The 20,007-nt window shown below is 41.3% G+C and overlaps 1 protein-coding gene across 1 annotated transcript in view; it reads left to right on the top strand.

Annotated features, from left to right (window-relative positions):
- The window catches only part of TBXAS1 (thromboxane A synthase 1), a 233,219-nt gene that overhangs the window by 111,102 nt on the left and 102,110 nt on the right, over positions 1–20,007 (top strand). The window lies entirely within an intron of this gene.

Genomic DNA, 20,007 nt, shown 5'->3' with positions numbered 1-20,007 from the left:
GATTTTCCAGCGCCAGTCCCTGCCAGGGGGCTGAGCAAGGGCCCTTACCCTTGTTTTGACCTGGTGGTTCTCACTGAGCTGTGCCAGAGCAGGAGCTCCAAGGCTCAACCACCATCATGATGTATCTGCTTTCTTTCCCCAGTGCGCCTCCATGGCTGTCTTCTAGACATACTGGGATACCTTTTTAGCTTGGTCTATGTATACCTAACTATTTCGCTGCCTTCTTTACCTGGTAAAATAGCCTTTAATTCTGGATTTCTTTTTTCTTTCCTCTTTTTTTCTTTCGGAGCTTGCTGGTTAATTTTTCTGAGCAATTAAATCCAGTTTTGCCTAAATGTTTTAAAGTAGCAGTGCATATGCTTGCAATAGGCACTTTCAAATTAAAATAATAAATATTGAGAGGGTCATTTCTTCCAGACTGTGTATGGCTCTTTATGCATGCACAACAAATTGCCCCTTATTCCCCATATCCTGAAGCTAATAGCACAAAACTAATGTTGTCAAATGATCACTGCTATTGCCTGTAAAATTAATCAGACTTTGGCTTCAGTTAGCCTTAAAGAAAGACTCGACATATTAGTAGATGGTGTTCTGGGAACCACCTGATCTTCTGAATCCCAGTGAGATGAAGTCTGGTTTTGCGATTAGGGCTCTAGGTTGGGATTTAGGAGCTCTGAGTTCAGTTTTTGGCTTTGCTACAGAATTCCTGTGTTCACAAGGGCAAATCATTTAGGAAGTGCTTTGTCACCTTAACAAATGTAAAAGAGTATGTTGGGAATTTCCAGCTGAACATTATCATTAGCGAATGTTAGTGCTTCAGAATTGACGGCAAAGGGTTGGGATTTGGTTTATCTGTTAATTCAAATAGTTGTGGTGGGAGTTTTTTTTTTTGTGGTTGTTCTTAAAAGAAGCTTCAGAAATGTAGAGGAAAAAGGTTTATTGAAAAGCTCTTTTTGTTTTTTTTCCTTTTAAGTAACTTTCTGTTTTGAAGTATTTTAAAAAACCCTGAAGTAGTAGAGTTAATATTAACAGATTCAACTGAATGAATTTTAAGGATTATCTTCTCTTAAGTTTGTCATTTTTATTTGCAATTCAAATTCAGAACAGGAAACCAAGTGAAATCTGTCCTGTAAGGTGGGAAAGCTCATTTGTACCTATCTTGAACACCTGGCATGTGCCTCTGCTGACTACTATACATAAAAAGATGTTAGCATTTACTTACTTCTATGTACATTCTTATATCTCATTTAATTCAGTGGGCCGTGAGTGTGCATTTACTTATGTTTATTAATAGTCTGTCCAGAATGGGAATGTTCCCTTAACTAGGAGCCTTTTTTCTGTGTCTTGCACAGAGGTGCACAGAGGGTGAACACGGCCTCTTCTCACACATTTAAGTATTTGATAAAGACTTCTGAATGTTTAGGAATACATCGATACGATAGTTTGGAGTGCCACAGAACAGCTTCCAAGCAATCAATCTAAAAGTGCTGACCGTAGTTAAGTCCGATTAGTTTGAGGATGGTGTGGTTGACTGACTTGGAAAGACTCTCTGTTAAGGACGAGAACCTCTAACTGACGTTTTATTTCCTTTGAGCAGTTACTTAGATGGTTTGCTGTTTGAGGAGGGTTTCCTGTGTTGTCGTGGCTGGAAGGAGCTCTCCTACAAGGGGTCAGCGTATCCCCAGCAGTGGTGGTCAGACCGTAGTTGGGCTTGGAGAAGGCCACACTTCTTGTAAGGGCGCTATTGTAACCGACTGATATATTGTTGTCCAGGTAGGTCATGTGAATTTGTTTGCTTGAGATTTATGAATCTCTGATTGAGTAAGCAAACACTAGTATTTGTCACGTTTCCAGGTAAGATAGCAAATAATACTGGCTGATCCCTCCTGTATGAAGGGCTAGCAGTGATGGTGGAAACAGATGGGTTACACACAGATGGAATACAAAATAAAAACTTTCCACTTGTTCTCTTTTCCAGACATGGGTTGTCTGGTTTTTAGATGCTATGGGCCATAAACCCTGGCAATATAAAAACAATGCAATTGACTGTAAGGAGGCTAGAAGGCTTAAAAACAAGTTTCCTCTTCCCTTGCCCCCCATCAAGACATGATGAATCAGTAGGTTGAGACCACGGCTGATGTTGAGATGCACAGTCATCTTATCTTTTAGAGGATTTATTATGAAGCGAGTTATTTTTCAGCATGGGTCTAAGTATTTGAGTCTATCCCTGACTCTTTCTCGGGTTTATTAATGGGCTGCAGTGCTGCCATCACCATGGCATCCTGCTACCTCTTCCCTTGTGAAGACTGCAAAACCGCATGTTGAGGAAATTTACATTTTTAATTCTCCACTCTCCACGCCTATACGTATGAAAATGGTTTGCAAAACCGTGGGGGAACACAAACACAAGGACAATCTGGTATTGAGCAATGACTAGGGTTGCTGTGTTGTTTTGTTTGTTTTTAATGCTCTTTCTTTATGCTATTATACTGCAGCCATCACTGGTTCAATACCTGCTCCTAGGTAGACACCAGAACACCAGATGGATTACGTACTTTACAGCACTAATGATAGTGGCTGATAATGTGTGCAAATCTCCCTTTCACTGATTGTTCGAGGCAGTTAAGAAATACTGAATACAGCTGTACATAATTACGCTTCTTTTGAAACTAAACCAGCCTGTGAAATTTCTGTTCCTGGAAAATGGTCAAAATTAGTCAATAACAAAAAACAAAACAAACAAACAACAAAAACCCAAACCCTTTGCATGTACTTAGTTAATGGTATATTGTGACATTCTCTTTCTCAGACGCAAGGCTTCCCTGCCAACTCTATTGAGACTTAAAGGAGGAAAAAAAAAAAAAGCTGCATAATGAAACTACAAAAAGGTGGTTTTGCTGCAGGTGTAGGAAGATGCTGATTTGACAATACTCTGTGTGTATGCACTTGTTTATGTCAGAATGAGTTTGTGTAGGACTAAGTGTGGATGTGTCTTCGTGTGTTGCAGGTATGTGAAGGGACGTTCCCTCTTTCTACCCACTCCCTGTTTCTTTCACATGTTTCTTTGAGTTACTGTAAGATCAACTTTTGAAATTATCTTTTTGGGCTTGTTCCTCACCTTTTTTTTTTTTTTATTCTTTCTTCTATCATTCTGCAAAATTTCTGTTTCTAAATGACTGAAGAAAACAAGATCAGAGTTTTATTAGGTTTTGCCTTCCCTTCCCCCAGTTTTTCTCCTGTTGAAACTTGCCAATCACTTTTAGAGCCTATATTGGGCTTTTCTGCAGCACAGGAGATATCATTAAGGCTTTAAACCCACTAATGAGGGAAATGTGCGCTGCTTGAAGGCTCCTGCAATATTAACTACATCCAATTATGTTAGGTAAATGTATGAGTATAGTCAAAACAGGATGAAAGCATATCTTTCTATTCAGGCCAAAAGCAGTCTTCTGAGCCAATCTTTCATCAAACTTACATTGGCTATTTATTTACTGGCTTTGCTGCACTTTTCTTTTTTTATGCTGCAATGCTGAAGACAAACAACACTTACAGACAGGAAAGGACTATCTATTCCCAGGGCTCTGTTCCTTATTTAAAGAACATGTTTTATTGCTGGGTAAAATATGTGAAATCTTAAGGCTGTTAAATATCTTTTCCTGTTTAAATACAGTATTGCTTCCGTATCTAATCCTGTCCTTAGCTGACTGTGGTATGAGTAGGTGTGATACATGTGGAGTGGAGACGCAGTTCGTGCTGGTCTTTGCTGGTCCTGACCTTTGATTTCTGTTGATTTGTTGTTCTCTAAGGGAAGTTCAACTTTGCCTACTTCTTTGGACATAACCTGTGGGGATATTTTTTCTGAAGCTTATTCAGTCTAATAGCGTGGGTTTTCAACAATCCCTCATTTCTGACTTCTGAAACTGTTGTCAGTAGCAGGTTAGTTGTTTTGTTTACAGGTTTCTCCCTTTTCCCTATTCTTGACATAAAGTAGACCACCGTGTCCTTTGATTCCTGCCTTCCCCAGTCTGCTTTTGTTAGAAGAGTAATTAGTTTGTCACTCATTCCAGAATTGATACAGGCTCAGATCACAAAATTCAAGTTGGCCTTTTTACGTACCTGAGAACTCAGAGTTCAGACCCAGAAACATGCTTTGTTTTCACGTCTTTGTCCACATTTGGAGGCAACTACCTGTGCATGAAAAAAAGTCCTTTTGAAGCATCTGATGACAGAGGAACCCATTCAGGTCTGTGCAAATGATATTTCACAGCACAGAGAACTGATTTGCATGCACCTACCCAGAAGCCTCCACTGAGCGTTGGAGCGGATGTGACGTGGCAGTATATGATGCTTTGAATGGTTGTCATGTATCATACCCAAGATCTGTGTAGGCCCAGCTGAGTGTCTTCTTTCAAAGGTGGCCAGCAGCAGAAGTCAAAAGACTAGCATAATAGCAAGACAGACAGTGACAGTAATCTTCCTTCTGGCTTATCCACCCAGCCTCCAGCAACCAGTGCTGTGGTGGCTTCCAGTGCCAGAGGCTGCATCTGAGCATCATTTCTCCTGATGGTTCCATTGGCTACAAATCGGTTTCCCTTCACCACTTCTGAATCCTTTCTTTTAACTATTATGCAAGCAGGTGACTCTTTTCCATGGATGAGCTTTTTGTTTCTCATGTGATAGGACTTATATTTGGGGACTCGTGTGTGTGCAAGAAAAGTTCATTCCACTTCAGTGAGAGTTAAAGTGATACATGTGGGCATTATTATACTAATCCTTGCAAGCCTCTGCTCTTCGTTTTAAATCTTTTAACAGTACTATTGTCATCTTGAAAATAGTGGGAATAATTCTCTCTTCCGTCATTCATTCAGATAGGTTAATCCATTTACCTGCCTTTATGTTTATATTTGAACTTAAACATGTGTAAGGTTTTTTTTCCTTTCCTTTTTTTTTAATATATATATATAACGATAATATTCTTATCTAGTACGATGCTAACAACCTTTTGTTAAGGTGTCTTAGCTGAGGTTACCATTCCCGCAGCAAGGCCTACAAAACGGATCATGTGAGCATTCCTCATCTGGTTCAGCTCAGAAGCTAATCCGTCTCAGTTTATGTATCAATGCGGACTTTTTCAAAACTATGCAGGCTGACTTGGCACTGAAGCAGACGATGAGTGCTCACACGGGCTCTCCACCAGCTCCATTTCAATGGTGGTAATCTCTAGTAGATGGGGAGTGGCAAACAGCTGATGGGGTAGTGGCATCTTAAATTGATGCAGCTGTTTTTGTAGTGGTTCTCTGACCAAAGCCTGGAAAGTTGTCTTCTGATCTTTACGAAATTACCTAGCAATTAACTCCTGTAAAGTTTTTCTGAGCAAAAAATTTTTGCTGTCCGTTTTTTTTTTTTATTTTGCTTGTGTTCATACACTATGTAATGTTCATTCTGCAACAGTAAAAACTCCATGGGAAAGGGTGTGTAGAGGCAGTGCGCTCCGTACCACTGACAGTGTGTTGCAGCTATAAATCTTACAGATCGTAAGTGAAAAACGAGTCGGCAGGTCTTATTTTAGTCTCTACTGAGAATTCTTCTTTGTTTAAATAGCAACCACCTACCTTGGCACTATTTGTTGTAAGTAGTTGATAGCAAATAGTTGGCTGGCCTGAGCCTTCGGAAGGGAACAGGCTGCAGTGTGTTATGCGGGTGCTGGGGAAGCACTGGGCTGCGCACGCGGTGTTCCTGACCACTGCCACGGAAAGTTGCAGAGCGCTTCAATTCACCACCCTTAAAAGAAAAAAAAAAAAAAAAAGGAAAGATGAGGAGGTGCGTATAAATTCAGGTCTTCACACTGCACGGCTCGCTCCTGGCTCTCCAGCGTAACAAGTGCTCCCTGCTTCGAGCATTCCAGGCCACTGCTCTTTTTCACATTGATTCACCCGTTTCTGAAGGCTGGGCGATGGCCAGAGGAGGCTCCGTTTAGCCCCACAGACACCTACACTGCAACTGATACAGACACAGATCAGGAAACAGCTCTCCTGCAGTAAAAGAAAGGGATTGTTGATCATTGTTAATTATTTACTCCTGACAGTCTCCTCTCACTGGTGTTAAGCAATAGAAACTAAAATAACTACATTCTTTCCTGAAATAATGTCCCATTCTTCTTTTCCTTACACACTTGCTCTTGCAGAAAAGGGTTTGGGGAAATAAGTAGTAAAAACAAAAACTATCTTGCACTGTTCCCCTCTACTAGAGTAATTCTAAGTTGAAGATACACGAGATAATCTTTTTTTCCCTTTTTCGAGGCAGTTGCAAAGGACAGTTTCCCCATTTCCTTTTCCATTTTCAGTATGCGCATTTAGATGAAGCTAAAACTGCACTCTTGCACTTTTTATGCAGCTTTCCTAAAATAATTCTGAATAATTTAACAATGGCTCAGAAACATTCCAGTTTAACCAGTCGTTGACCTTCAGTCACTTTTTAATGTCATCAGGACTATACTGGTATTTCATCAGTTCCAAAGAAGCTGTATTGTAGCAGAGGCGATGGTGATATCTATAATTAAAATTGCCCAGTGTGTTCCATTACAATATTTACCTTTCAGTAGACTATCAAACTTTAACTGCTTCAATTAATACTTTCCATTTAGAATTTTTCAGTCAAAATGGTCTCGCTATTTTGGCGAAGAAGCCTAGGGAAAAGATAGAGTTATTTAACCGTTGTGGGGAAAAAGAAACCCAGAGTCTTTTTCTTGGACTTTGGCTTTGTTCCCTCTAGTGTAAGGGCTGGATATAAAAACTACTTTGAAAATCTGACCAAACTGCTTAAGTTTATAAGACTCTGAAGAGTCTCAGTAAACACAGACTCAACAAAAATTATTAAAGAACAAGGAAACTCACTTGCTAGTATCACTTTCTGGTGACAGGGCTCTACACATCACTAACTACTTCTACAAGTGGTCATGTGAGCTTTATGTCTAAAGGTTGAGAATCCTGAGTTTGTGACTAATTCATTTCACACGACAGTGGTTTTTTGTATTTAATATTAAAAACTTTCAGGACATTATTTTCTTTTAAATGTTACATTTGCAAAATCAAATAGAGATCCCATGGGAAAAAATAGTATAGGATAACGTAACTAAAGAATTGGAAACATTTTTACATATGCTTTAGGATACAAAAACTGCACTTAAAGATTTTCAAACTTTTAAAGCTTTATTTTGCTCTCTTAATTTCCTCCTAATATAATCTTAATTGAGTGCAGTAGGAATAGATGGCATGCTATATTGCCAGCATCAAGAATGAAAAAAAATATACTGTACATGGCGTGTAATGTTGTCTGATATTTGATTAGGAAACGTGTGGAAGATAGGAGTTTCATTTTGTGGCTGATTTTTGAAGAGTCAAAAGCCAAAATAAAAATAAAAAGTTGATTAGAATATTTTGTTTCAGTTGCAGTTTCTAATGTAAAGTCAGTGTTTCAGTTTGCAAAGTGAATATATCTTGTATAACAAGATATAACATATATAACAAGATACTTTCTTGGCACTTTTCTCCATTTTTTTCTTCCAGAAGTCCTGGAAAAAAAAAAAAAAAAAAAGATTTTGCTGTATTTCCAGTTTCTCTCAACCATGCGGCTTTGTTTAAGTTTCTCTAACAGGCTGTGGCTTTATTTTGTTTAATGATTGACTTGAGTTTTTAGAGGGAACGCCCCCTCTCTAATTGGTGTTTGACCATGTCAGATTAGACGTTCTCTGGATGCCCCGGCTGCTGGATGGCGCAGCCTTGGTTTTCCCCTCCTCAGTGGTCAAGTGGGGCAGCTCTCATTTCTTCGCTTCTTGCAGCTGTTCCCTTGGCGCTCGTGGTAGCTTTTATATTATATTGGCAGTGCACAGTCAGTTTTTGGCTGTAAGAACTTAGGCTGGCCCCAGGGTTAAGATTTATTCTAAGTAAAAATTTCAGCAGGGTTTTAGGCATGTTGCAGGGCGTTATTTTTTCCAGTTCAAGATCGCTTGTATTTATCAGGCTGTTGGATGCTGGGGGGATTCAGCACCGGCCTCAGATGTGGGAGAAGCAGCTGCGCGGATGCAAAATGAGTTCTTGTGATGTGGGAGCTCGTGCGGCACTGGCCGGCACTGCTGGTTGGAAACGAAAACCCCTTCCTTCCCCCTTCTCCCACCCACCAGTAACGCTGGGCCTTGGAAGTGCAGACACCGATAACTTGCAAAAACGCGAGGTGCGTGCAGTCAAGTGTGGCGTGCGCGCCGAGTAGGGGTGCGGCCTGGCAATTTCACTGGACGTTTGGTCTTCTGGAGAGCAGGTCCTCCTTTCCCCTTCAAGTGGGAAATCCCAGCAGGCAGGACCATGGCAGCCTCCGCTCGGGTTCCTTGTTGTCTTTCCGCGTGCACCTGGCTGTTGTGGGGTTAACACCCAGTGAAAGCGTGCAGGTCTTCCATTCTCACAGCTGGCACACGCTCCTTCCCTGGGCGCTCGCTAAAAGAGAATCTAAATCCCAAATACTGCTCCGTCCTAGTGTGCATTTGCTGAGCTTCCGGCTTGTCTGCGCCTGAAACGCCAGCGCTGGCTTTTCGGGCAACATAAGGGGGGAGAATTCAGGATCCCACCCGTCCCTCTAGTTCCACGTCATGGTGACGAGGTAGTAAAACTGAAGCGATGGGGTGGTGAAAGAGGCCCTCCAAACTCTGCGTCGCCCGAAGGAGGCTTGTTTTGCAAGAAAGGGATCGGTGAGCTTCGGGGCGGGGGCTCCAATCTGGGGGGTTTTTGGTTGTTTTTTCAAGTTTTATCTTATCCCAGAACTCTTAAGATGACAAGATATGGCAGCGTGCTTCATGCTTCATAATCCGCACCGCTTGCTATTACAAGCCTAATATGTTTGAGAATGCAAAAGTAGCTAATACTGTTAATTTATTTTGAACAAGGTACTTGCTGATACTCAGAGGAGCGTTTTAGCTGCTCTCCTGGAAGAAATCAAATAAGAGCGATGTGAGGAACAGGCTGGTTACAGGTTGTTTGGGAAGTGAGGCTGTTTCACTGAAATTGCGAGCTCCAGGGAACTCATGATAAGTCCTGTAATATTATCTGTACGCAATAGGACTTTATTATTGTTGAAATTATCTTATGACACACGCTTAATTCTTGATGTGCTCAAATTAATTTGTGAGTCAAATGAACAAATTCTATTTCATATAAGCATTATAAGCGTGTTTTGACATGCTTTGATAGATTAGGATTTATTTTTTTTACTTGATTGAAACCAGACAAATAACCACAAATATGAAATCATGGAAGATAAAATCCTGAAAGTGCTGCACAACTACTTGCAAAGTTTTATAGCCTAGCTCTTCTTGAGGGACAAATAAATGAGAAACGAAAGCTACTACTATCAGGAAAATGCATTAGTATTTTGACAGATAGACGTGGAGATCGTAATACACGAAGTTTGTTTTTTCCCTGATGTGTAAATATACACTTAATCTAATTAGAAACAATTGTGAAGCAGCAGACAGGGAATTCAAATTCTTCAGTTAAGCGGATATACCAAATGTGATTTGTTGACAGCTTGTCTTGCTGCCATTACAGCTGACCTGGAGTTTTCTTCCTGAACAACTTTTCAAAGGAAAACTAACATAAAAAGAGACATATTTGGCCAGGGAGTGCTCTGGCTCTGACTAGCAGCAGATGCTTAGAGAAAGAGCAGAAGGACAGGGCAAGTGCAGGGTGGTATTTTCTACCGAATAGCCCCCTAACATTTGGCCATCCGTGGCTGACTTCCTCTGCTGGAGTTTACATCCATGGTTTTAATTTTTAATATCCCTTTTTTCTCAGTAGCTTGATTTAAATACCATCTTGAACCCATTTGTATTTTTGAAAACCACATGGAGTCTTCACAAGCAAACTTTTATTTGCTTTGTTTGACATTGTTTTCAAATGTTCATTTTGGTATCGGGGGGAAAAAAGGTGAAATAGCTTTTTTTTTTTCCCTTGAGTTGTTTCGTACGTATTGGGTATCATTGTGTGAAGTATTGATTCCAATGCTCTGTTTCAAATTAGATATATGACAGTTTGAAGTATATTTTGTATATCAGGATGTTGTCACACAGGAAATGGGATATTAGGCATCAGCCTTTAGGTGCTACATGGAAACTTGGAAGACCTTAGAAACCCTTTGAAAAGACTTTCAGATTTTGGTCATAGTTTACTACTTACTTGTTTACTTTTGGTGTTTCTCAGTGCTTTGAGATTTTAAGCTAGACTGGCCTGTTTATAATTTTATTTCTATATTACAACATCTGAGTGAAAGAGGTCAAACCAAAATTGTCAATAAAATATGAAATACGTGAAAAAGTGACAGTTTTAATATATACTCTGCTCTGAAGAAACGTTTTGCATACAGGTAATATTTTTAAACTAAGCCATTGTTAAGCCTCCTCTTCACGTTGCTAGCTTGCCTCTGCTAGTAGTCAGAACGTCCCAAGCATTAAACCCCCATTTGAAGAGCTTAAATTGAAAATACAGATTTTTCACTCTTGCTCAGCCATACCTAGTGCTTGGAAGCGCCTTCAGTCCTTTGGAGCTGGCGATTTCAGCAACAGGGTTTCTCAGGGACCTGCAATTCTTTTTCTAACCATGGTCAGAAACAGCTTAGCAGTTTTGAGACCTACCTCGTGTCTGGCCTAGGCGGCCCATGAATATGATGTTTCAAGGGGAGAGGGACCTCACAGGTACCTTTGAAACTAGCTGGTGGTTCAGGCTCTGAAGAAAATGTAGCAGCAGTGAACACGTTCCTTTGAGTAACAAGAGAAGGTGATGGAACTGGGCCTCTTCGATACAGCCCCCAGTGACAGGGGCAGCTGCCCAGAGTGCAGGAGGAAGGCTTTCATGCATTTTTCTGCTGGAAATCGTTCCAATGTGATCATTTAATCTCTCTGGGAAGTGCCCTGCCTAGCAACCTAAAGGTGATTCTTGGGTAAGATGCACTTGCAGCCTTATGTGTTGAAGCTACTCCACGTTCCATGCAGTCCTCGGCATTCGTGGTAGAGAAAGCAGTGAAACTCTGCAGCCTAACAGGGCAGTCATCTGGATCAGGGAGGCCAAGGTTTCAGATACTACTGCAAAATATTAGTCATCTGTCTTTATCTAATGATAGTGTTGTATAAACAGACCTTGGAGAGGAACTGGGACTGAAGCCCTTTTCACAAGGGAAATGAACGCTCTAAGGCCAGTCTTAGTTCAGTCTTAAATATTCCCTGGAAAGGACAGGAGGGTTTAGGACCATCCCTCCCTGCACCTTCCCCTAACCTGTACTCCTGCTGTGATAGTTCTTTCCTTCTTCATTATGCTTATTTCTTTGCTTTTCTTCCCATCCTTATCCACAGGAAGGGATTACAACATTTTTTCCCATGTGTGAGTTTGGTTCCCTCAGTGATGGTATGAAAGGGAGTTACCACCGTGACTTCATTCACTTTTCAGTTGAAAGAAAGGGAGTAATCCATGATCACAGCTGTAGCGGCCTCTCTTCTGGAGTGCATTGTGTTGCGATGTACATGAGAAGGGAAGTGGCAAGGCCCTAGGGAGCTGTGGGACTCTTCCTGCATTGCTGTCACGGCGGCTTGGACAACTCCGTGCTTGTCTTTGGTGAATCCTCTTCTGAGGTATCTAACAGCATACCCAAGGCATTTGGGTCAGCCTAGAAGACAGGCAGTGGGAGGCTGGGTAGTACTTACAAACTCTCTTAGTATTCTCCAGAATCTCCAAGGGTGCTGCAGAGATGTCTCTGAATAAGCAGATTATGAAACATGATGTTCCTGTGTAACAGAAAGATCTAGCCCAAGTTCTTATGGACATTGCCTGCCATTCCTATGTACGACAATGATTGAAAGAATGAGAATATATCTCTAGCAAAAGTTATCGGGGACTGTTTTTCTCCAAATTCTCCATGCAACCTGTAAAAGGAACCTTCTGGTCCTCAACCTTTCCTCTAGGAAAACTGTGCATAAACAGAGAGGCTTGTAATAGTCTTATGACTTTATCTAACATTAAAAAGTCCAGTTACGTCAGCTGGAAAGTAGATTTAAACATTGTGTTTAAAAACGGCTTCTCAGCACAGCAGAAACTGCATATGGAGCATAGGTTCTCTACTTCAACCTGAATCTGTTTGTAGTAACAAGCACTCCTCATTAATTAACAGTAAATACTTTTTTCTTTGGTTTGATTGTTTTGATCCCAAATATGCAAACTGACTGCCATATGCAAACTGATGAAGGCGTGGACTTAATTTTGATCTTGCTTACACCAACAAATGGAATGATGTGTGACTTGCTTTAGTCTGGGTCAGACTGCAGGAGGCCATATGTGTTTACTTTAGCATTTATGAATGGTTATATTTACCTCATTGCAATGACTCGCTTTGGTTTCTATTGACAAAACCATGACTTAAGAGAATGTTTGCAAAGACAAGAACAGATGTTTCCAGGCTGCTTGCCACAGAAAGGAAAAAAGCCAGTATTTACTTGTAATCTGGTGTTGGCTGTGCCATTTTTCCAGTGAGTAACGGTAGCCATTAGTCAGTTGCTGAAGATCCTGACTTGACAACAAAGGAATGGGCTTGGAGATACCTTTTTGTATAGTCTGATCTATACAGTAGAGTGGAGGACAATTGCTGTAAACACTGAAACCAATTCTACCTTGTAGCACACTTTTGAAGTATCTGAATGATCAAGGAGAACCTAAAAGCTTAATGAAATAGATAATGCAAGGATATTTTCTCCCCTTCTCCGCAAGCATGTTGGTTTCAAATGAAACTAAACATTTTTACTAGACACTTTTATGAAATGGCAAAGCAACATAAGCTTTTTTGGAGTTAGTTTGGTGATTTTCTTTTTCCCTCTGCAGCCATAAGAACACCTCCTAAATCATAGATACTAAAATCAAACCTGTTTTAAGTGGTCTTTTACAGAAGGGAAAAAAGTGTAATAGGCTATCAGCAGGGTTAATGGAAGGGGTTTGGGGAAAGTGTTTGTGAAGAAATATGTGCGCACAGTTTTAATGGTCAAGGAAGGACTGACTTCAATCACCTGGGAGCAGCAGTGTGGGCTGTGGGGCGTCTGAGGATTTGGATATGGAGTCTTGGAAAGGCAAATGAAGAGTGAGCCTACTTTGGGAGAGACAACACCTGCATGTAGTGACCGTCCCTGGTTTTATATGGGTGGGAGGCCCCTTGTGGTCAGAGAAGAGGGGGTGGGACAGGCCCAGTGGTCTCCTACACTGGGGTGTGGTGCTCAGTGGGCAGTGCCAGGCCTTTCTCCTCCATGAAGGCTGTGACCTTTGGGTAAAGAGTCTTGCTCCAATATGTTGATGATTTGTGAAGAAAAAAGTGATACGCGTTTTGAAGAGATGTGGCTATAACATTTGTGTAAGCAAGAACCTGCTAGATGGAAATGATAAAGAACTACAGGGTATATGACATAAACCGACTCTGTTTTGTTTTTAGTAACATGTGACACAGTGCTCTCCTGGTTCAACCAGAAGCCACCCCACAACGTATCTTTGAACGTCATGAATGCAAGGAGAGTCTGAGTATGACTTTTCTTCATACAAACCACAAAGCAAGTTTGAAGGAATATACTGTATTAGTTTACCAACAGAGAGTTTTAAGAACTTAGTATGGAGGTGTCTTCCACCTTCCCGCTTTCATGATCCACTTACTGCATTCTTAGTAAGATGTATTCCAGGAGATATCTCAGGCAGGGTTCTGTTACTTTTTTTAATAGGAAGTGTTATGTTGATCTGTAAGTGTTGTGCCAGTGCCACTGGCTGGATGAAATACCATCTGAGCGGTTCATGGGCATACTGGTTCCACCTGCTGGCTGAACTGGTGGTGATGATCTGTCAATCAAGTGACATAAGCAGGGTTGAACAAGGAATCTCATGAAAAGAGTTTACGAATAATTCCTGTCTGAGGGATGGGGATAGAGTCTTGTCTTCGTGCTATGAACTTTCTCTCTGGTTTTTCATTAAATTTCATTTCATTAAGTTCAATTTAAAAATGCAATTTCTTAAGCAGGTTGCCAATCTCTAATCGCAAGTGCTCTTTTAGCAAGGTAAGGACAGCAACCCTCTTTGAAAACAAGATGATGGACAAATTAACCCTCTGATGTGCCAGCACTGCTACCTGCTCATCACTTCTGAAGCTCACCCAGGGAGAGAAAGCCTGGACCCGTTCCCCTTAGAGCTAGCACAGCTACTGCATGGCATGCCCGAGGGCTGGGAGAAGGATGACCTCACATTAGGAACATACTCCAAAAATTTCCCCAAAGAGGGAAAAGGGTTGAGGTGGAGGGAACTTAGAGCTAGACTTAACCTTGGATACTACAATGTCCACAGGTACAGAAGAAAAGCTGGAGGTGAGAGGAGCAAATGGCTCTTGTTAGCATGGGTTGTAGGGTTGAGACTAGGGCTAGAGTTCAGGGGAGCATGGGTGTGGGATTCCAGTTAAAGCTGGATCCTACAAAGCCTGCAGGGCTAGAAGAAAGCTGAGGCTTTACCTGAAGGCAAATGGTGTTTGCTAGGTGCGACTAATGTTGGAATTAGTGTTGGAGTTACTGTTAGGATTTGGGATTTTGGGTCCTCTAGAGTTTAGTTCCTTGTTTGAATCTCACCGGGCTTTCAGTGCTGAGGGTTGGCTCCAGCAGAAGTAAATCTTTTTTTATTGGTTTTGTTAACACTAGGCTATGATTAAGTCTAAGTTTAAGATAACAAAGTTTCTGGGATCCTGTTGTATAGAGTTTCATTTCTTTCTGTGTTGTCAAAGCACGTGGAGTAGATTAGCAGCTGGTTCTATGGAGGTGAATGGTTTATATTATAGGTTTTGGAGCTAGTAGGTTTTTAAAGATCTTTGGAGGTGCCCTTTAGGTTCTTTGAAGATTCACCTATTCAGGGTATTTTAAGAGTGCGTGACTGCATTAACTTTATTCTGCTGGTTGCAAACCTTCATCCCCCATTTTCCACCAAAGGAAGAAGAGAAGGTTTCTGAGGGAACACTGTGGTGCTGCTATCCTTCCTCCTGCTCCATGCAGTCATTGCTGGCTGCCAGAGGTTCAGTCTGGCCTGCTAGTGACAAACTCAGAAAAGGAGCAAATGATTTATGAATCACACAAGGCTTCAGTTGTACTCCAGAATAAACCAGGGACAGGCTATTAGTGCATGAGTTGGATCTACAGATGTCCATATTGACATGCTTCTTAGCATGATTTTGTCCTGTATTGATTAGTTGTTCCCCAGGCATGGTCTGGGCACAGTTCAGGAGGTGAACATGCCATAATGACTATAAACAGTTTGGATATGGCCATTCTCTTCAGGAAAGTGATTTAACCTCAGGGACAGGAGGTGTTCTGTACCACTTGGCCTCAGAACCAGAGAAGAGTCGCTTGCCTGAATTATTTAGTAATACACAGCAAGCCAAATTGACTCAGGGACAAACAAGCCAATAACTGGGTCTGAAGGGTCAGCCTAAGGAACAGCTTAATGGGGAGGGAAGTCTTGTATCAATTGCGAAGATGCTGCTCATCTGCAAATGTTATTTTATTTTCTATTTTAAAAGCACTGGTGTTTTAAAGGATTTGTTTGGAAGCAAATCCCTCCAATTTTCTTTGTTGTTTCTGATGGCACGTCTGTGATTGTGGGAAGCACTTGCAGGTATGCTGCAGCAGATTACCATGCTGCCAGTAGTTTTCATGCAGCATTACTGTACCACGGTCAGAAACGGTTGATTGCACAGGAGAAGGAAGCGCAGAGCAGTTTTTGAGTATGTAGATAATGCTAGATGGAATATGAGTCTGATTGCGTTTGACTTAAAAGCAACCTCCTTCCCCACCTTAAAACCAAAATCCCACCTCTGAAAATATTACAGCTGCCTCCCACGGTAATTTTTTTTAGTGATTTTTATAGGCTCAAGAATTCTCAGATACAGCTAGTACTTTGTCCATTCGGAGAGAGGTGACACTTCATCTTTCACTAAGATACTTCAGGCTCATTCTCATACCAAATCCATTTTCATTCCTGCTATATGAACCTGTAACATGGGTTATGCAATTAGGAGGAAAGTGTTTGCAGAAACGATAAGGAAAACCTGATAAATGAAATCTGCTATACACTGTCAGTCACGCTGATGCTATTCCAATAAACACAAACATGTTTTTGTGTACTCGGTTTAAAGAGACAGAGTAAAATAATTTATGGCCAAAATTGTCTTTCCTGCCTTGCAGCGTTCATATGGGTGTAATACTATACACACCAAAAAATATTTTAATGGAGCATTACTGACATAAAGTAGAGTGCTAAAAAGGCAATGCTATGGTTAGTGTCGTAGTTATAGCATTATAGTTAACAGGCTTTTTGTTCAGTGACTGGGCCCATCTCTGTGAATGCGCCATATATGGTCTTTATGCAATTAAGAGCATTTTTTAGGGTGAATGTTTGGTTTTAGGAAGGGGTTTTGCTTTCAAGGCAAATGCAGTCAGATTTATATTGCATCTGTTATTACCTAAGTAAAGCCTTGTCTTCCAGAGGAAATTTGTCTCATAGAGTGCACAGATTGGGCAGCCTTCAATTTAGGAGTGGATGCAAAATACTTTTTCAAGTGTTGGCCTATAATTTTTTCCTTTTCTTTTTTTCTGTACGAAACCTTGCTTGGAAGACAAAATCAGTCCTTTCCTTGTGGGAACTGTTATTCTGCTCTTTCACTGTAGTTTCTGAGTGCCTCAGAAATGTTAATGTATCGTTAGTAGTTCTGAGGAGGTGATGTGATATCTCCACTTTGTAAATCAGGACTGAAGGCTGCTGGTTGAAGTACAGTGTTTGCTAATTTGAGGGCTCCATTCAATGACCTGATTTCTTGGACTAATGCATTTCGTGTGATCAAGGCACATTCCCTGTTGTTGATTTCAGTGGCATTAGTGAGTGCTCAGGAGCTCTGCAATCTGGGCCTCAGGGCTTGAAACTGAAGACCAAAGGCATAAGAAATACTTATTCAGTGACCAGTTGAGTCAAGATTTAGTGTAATGGGGTTCCCTAGCAGCACATAAGAACTGTGGAGCAGAGGCTAACATACAGTGCTTTCTCCAAGGGTGATGGTCGTTTCCAGTTGTCTGGAGCCTCTGCCTTCTATTCTGCTGTGCCTTTGAGTATCTGTAACAAATGAGGCAGCGCTCCAGTAAGTGGTGGTCTCTCTAGCTGCACTCCTGATCCTTAGAACAGATACCTACTGACAAGTTAGAAAGCAGATCATTTATTTAAAGAGGATACACAGAGAAAACAGTCCAAACCACTTCAGCTTTGACAGCCTGTCCCAGGTTTTCCTTGTTATGGCACAAAATAGAAGAGTCTATGTATACATTAAAAATGTGCCCGTATTTTATCTTAGAGGAGTTATCTGGTGAGAGTGCCTGAGTCAGTCTCTTCCTTCAGCTAAATACCCTGCTACATACTCTTCTACTTGAAAACAGCTCATCTTTGCTCAAAATTGGTCTGTAGCGTGAGCTCTGTGATATTAGTTTACTACACTGGGTGGTGTTGCTGAGAATGTAAAACTATCCCATTGGCCTGTTTGCAATATAAAATAGGCTTCTGCATTTTACAAGCTTATGCAGTGTAGCAAGATTCTGGCATGTGTAAAGGAAAAAGGTGTTAAGGAGAGCTGGCAGCTCCTTAAAGAGAAGATATTAAGTGCAAACTCTTCCAATAAGGAGGAAAGTTAAGGAAGTGCCGTAGAAGACCAGAGTAGCTAAATTGTCAGCTCTTCATGGCCCCTGAAGAGAAATTTTTTTTTTTTTACAGAGTGGGAAGTAGGTTAGATTCCCAAGAACACAGATAAAAAAATAGCATGTAGGGACAATAAAATCAGAAATCTTGAAGCACAAAATGAGATTAAAGTATCCAGGAGTGTAACAGGTGGTAAGAATTCATTTTTCATGTACATTAGTAATGAAAGAAAGACTGAAAGAAAATGTTAAGAGGGTGAAAGGGATCAACAGGTGGCATTGGGAAGGACACAGTGGCTTTGGTTTGTTTGAGTCTTTCACTGTAAAGTGGATACTGCTGCTACTGATACCATGGGGGACTGTACTGCCACTGCTGCCCTGGGCAGGTAGGCAGGGGCCTGGGTGCCAGAAGATATCACATGCAAAGATGATTGTCTCTATACAGCCTGATATCTACAGAAGTGTACACCTTCCACCCCAACCCACCAATTTTAGGATGGTTTGTCTGGAGGACATGGCTGTATGGTACCTGAAATACTGATTGAAGATGACTTGGAAAGTGTCTGGGAACAGTCCACTGTCAGAAGGGAAGCATGAGCTGGGAGGATCCCAGAGGTGGCTATCCTGTACTTTTCTTAATGGGTTAGATGATGGCACTGAGTGCAATAACAATTTGTATAGAAGGCACTAAGCTGGTAAGGATGAAAAATGTTATGAAAGAAGGGGCTAGAATTCAAAGTGGTCTTGATCAGTTGGAGAAGTAATCATATGACCATACATGGTCACAGTTCAACAAGGACATGTTCTATATATGACTCTTAGGAGTAACCAACTTTAATGATAAAGGCTGGGGAATAAATTCCTAGGGAGTAGTTATTCAGAAAAAAGTCTGAGAGTTGCAGGGAACCACAAGCCAGTATATGAGTCGACATTGTCATGCTGTGGTATGTAGTATTTTGGGATGAATAGAAAGTAATATAGCCTGCAGAACACATGAAAAAAAAAACAAACCTCCTTGGCTGGAGTACATGTCAAATCACAGGGACTATACCTTGAGAAAGATGTAAATCAAAACAACTATGCAGAGGGACAGCAACAAGACTGAACAAACAGTCCCAGATAACATGACTGATAAATACGTATTGAGCAAATTGGTATTATTTGGGGTAGATGGCAGCAATATGATTAGTGGTTATTTTATAGCCTTCTGTATATATGAGCTGCTGCAAAGAGGGAGAGAGTAACCTGTTTTCTATGCCTGTGATAGCACAAAGACTAAAGACTGTAAGTTCCAGCAAGAGAGATGGTGCTACCATGGTAAGAGTAGTCCAGCACTGGAAGAGTTTGCATGGGGAGATTATCGAATTTCCACTGTTGGAGGCCTTCGAGAACAATTAAGAAACATCCTCTGGCAATAATATAACTTGTAGTAGGTTTTGCTGTGGGGCTGGGTATCACTTGACAACTCTTCCAGGTGTAATTGTGTTGGTTTCTGACATGCTTCCTCTTTCATCTTTTTTATCCTCTTACTCATTGGTCAATATCACTGTTGTCTGGATAGGGATTTCTTAGTTGGTGGGGGGAATTAAACTTTAGCAAATCCGTAGCAGTCATCGTGGTACGGAACTTCATGGGGCAGTGCTTTAAACTACTATATTTGACTAACTGCTGAAGCTGTAAGAGTCCCAGGCCTCAACTTCTTAGTGAGAGTGTTCCTTATAGACAGAGTAAGGACTGGGACTTGCTTTCTAATCAACATATTTTCTGAAGACTTTTAAAATGCATGTAACAGTCTGACATACCAGCTGTCACCAGAAATCGTGTCCCCCACTGACACCCACGTGCGGTGCGTTGGCACTCATGTCACACGGAGAGGGAGTGTTGACAGGTCCTCTTGCTAGTCACCTTAGAAAGGGAGGAAAGAAGCCAAGGTTCAGCGAAGGAGAACTGGCAATCGCAGGAGAACACCAGGAACGGCAGAACCAGAACAGTCTGAGCAAGGAGTTACTGGACTGGCCTGGGGCTTTTTTGCAAGCCCAGGAGAAAATCCGTGCAGCAAAAGAGAAATTTTTCTGTAGCCCCATCCATGTTTAGCTTGATGTCTGGGACTGATTTGAATCTCTTTCATTGTGGTTCAGCAGGGCAACGCCATTCATGGCCAATCTTTCCAAGTTCCAGAGTCTCGAGTAGTTCTAGTTGCATTGGTGTTAAAACTGAACCGTGTTTTCTTTTCACTT

This window comes from Vanellus vanellus (assembly GCF_965231255.1).
Source record: "Vanellus vanellus genome assembly, chromosome: 1".
NCBI lineage: Eukaryota > Metazoa > Chordata > Aves > Charadriiformes > Charadriidae > Vanellus > Vanellus vanellus.
This window is presented reverse-complemented; position numbering and strand designations above follow the sequence as displayed.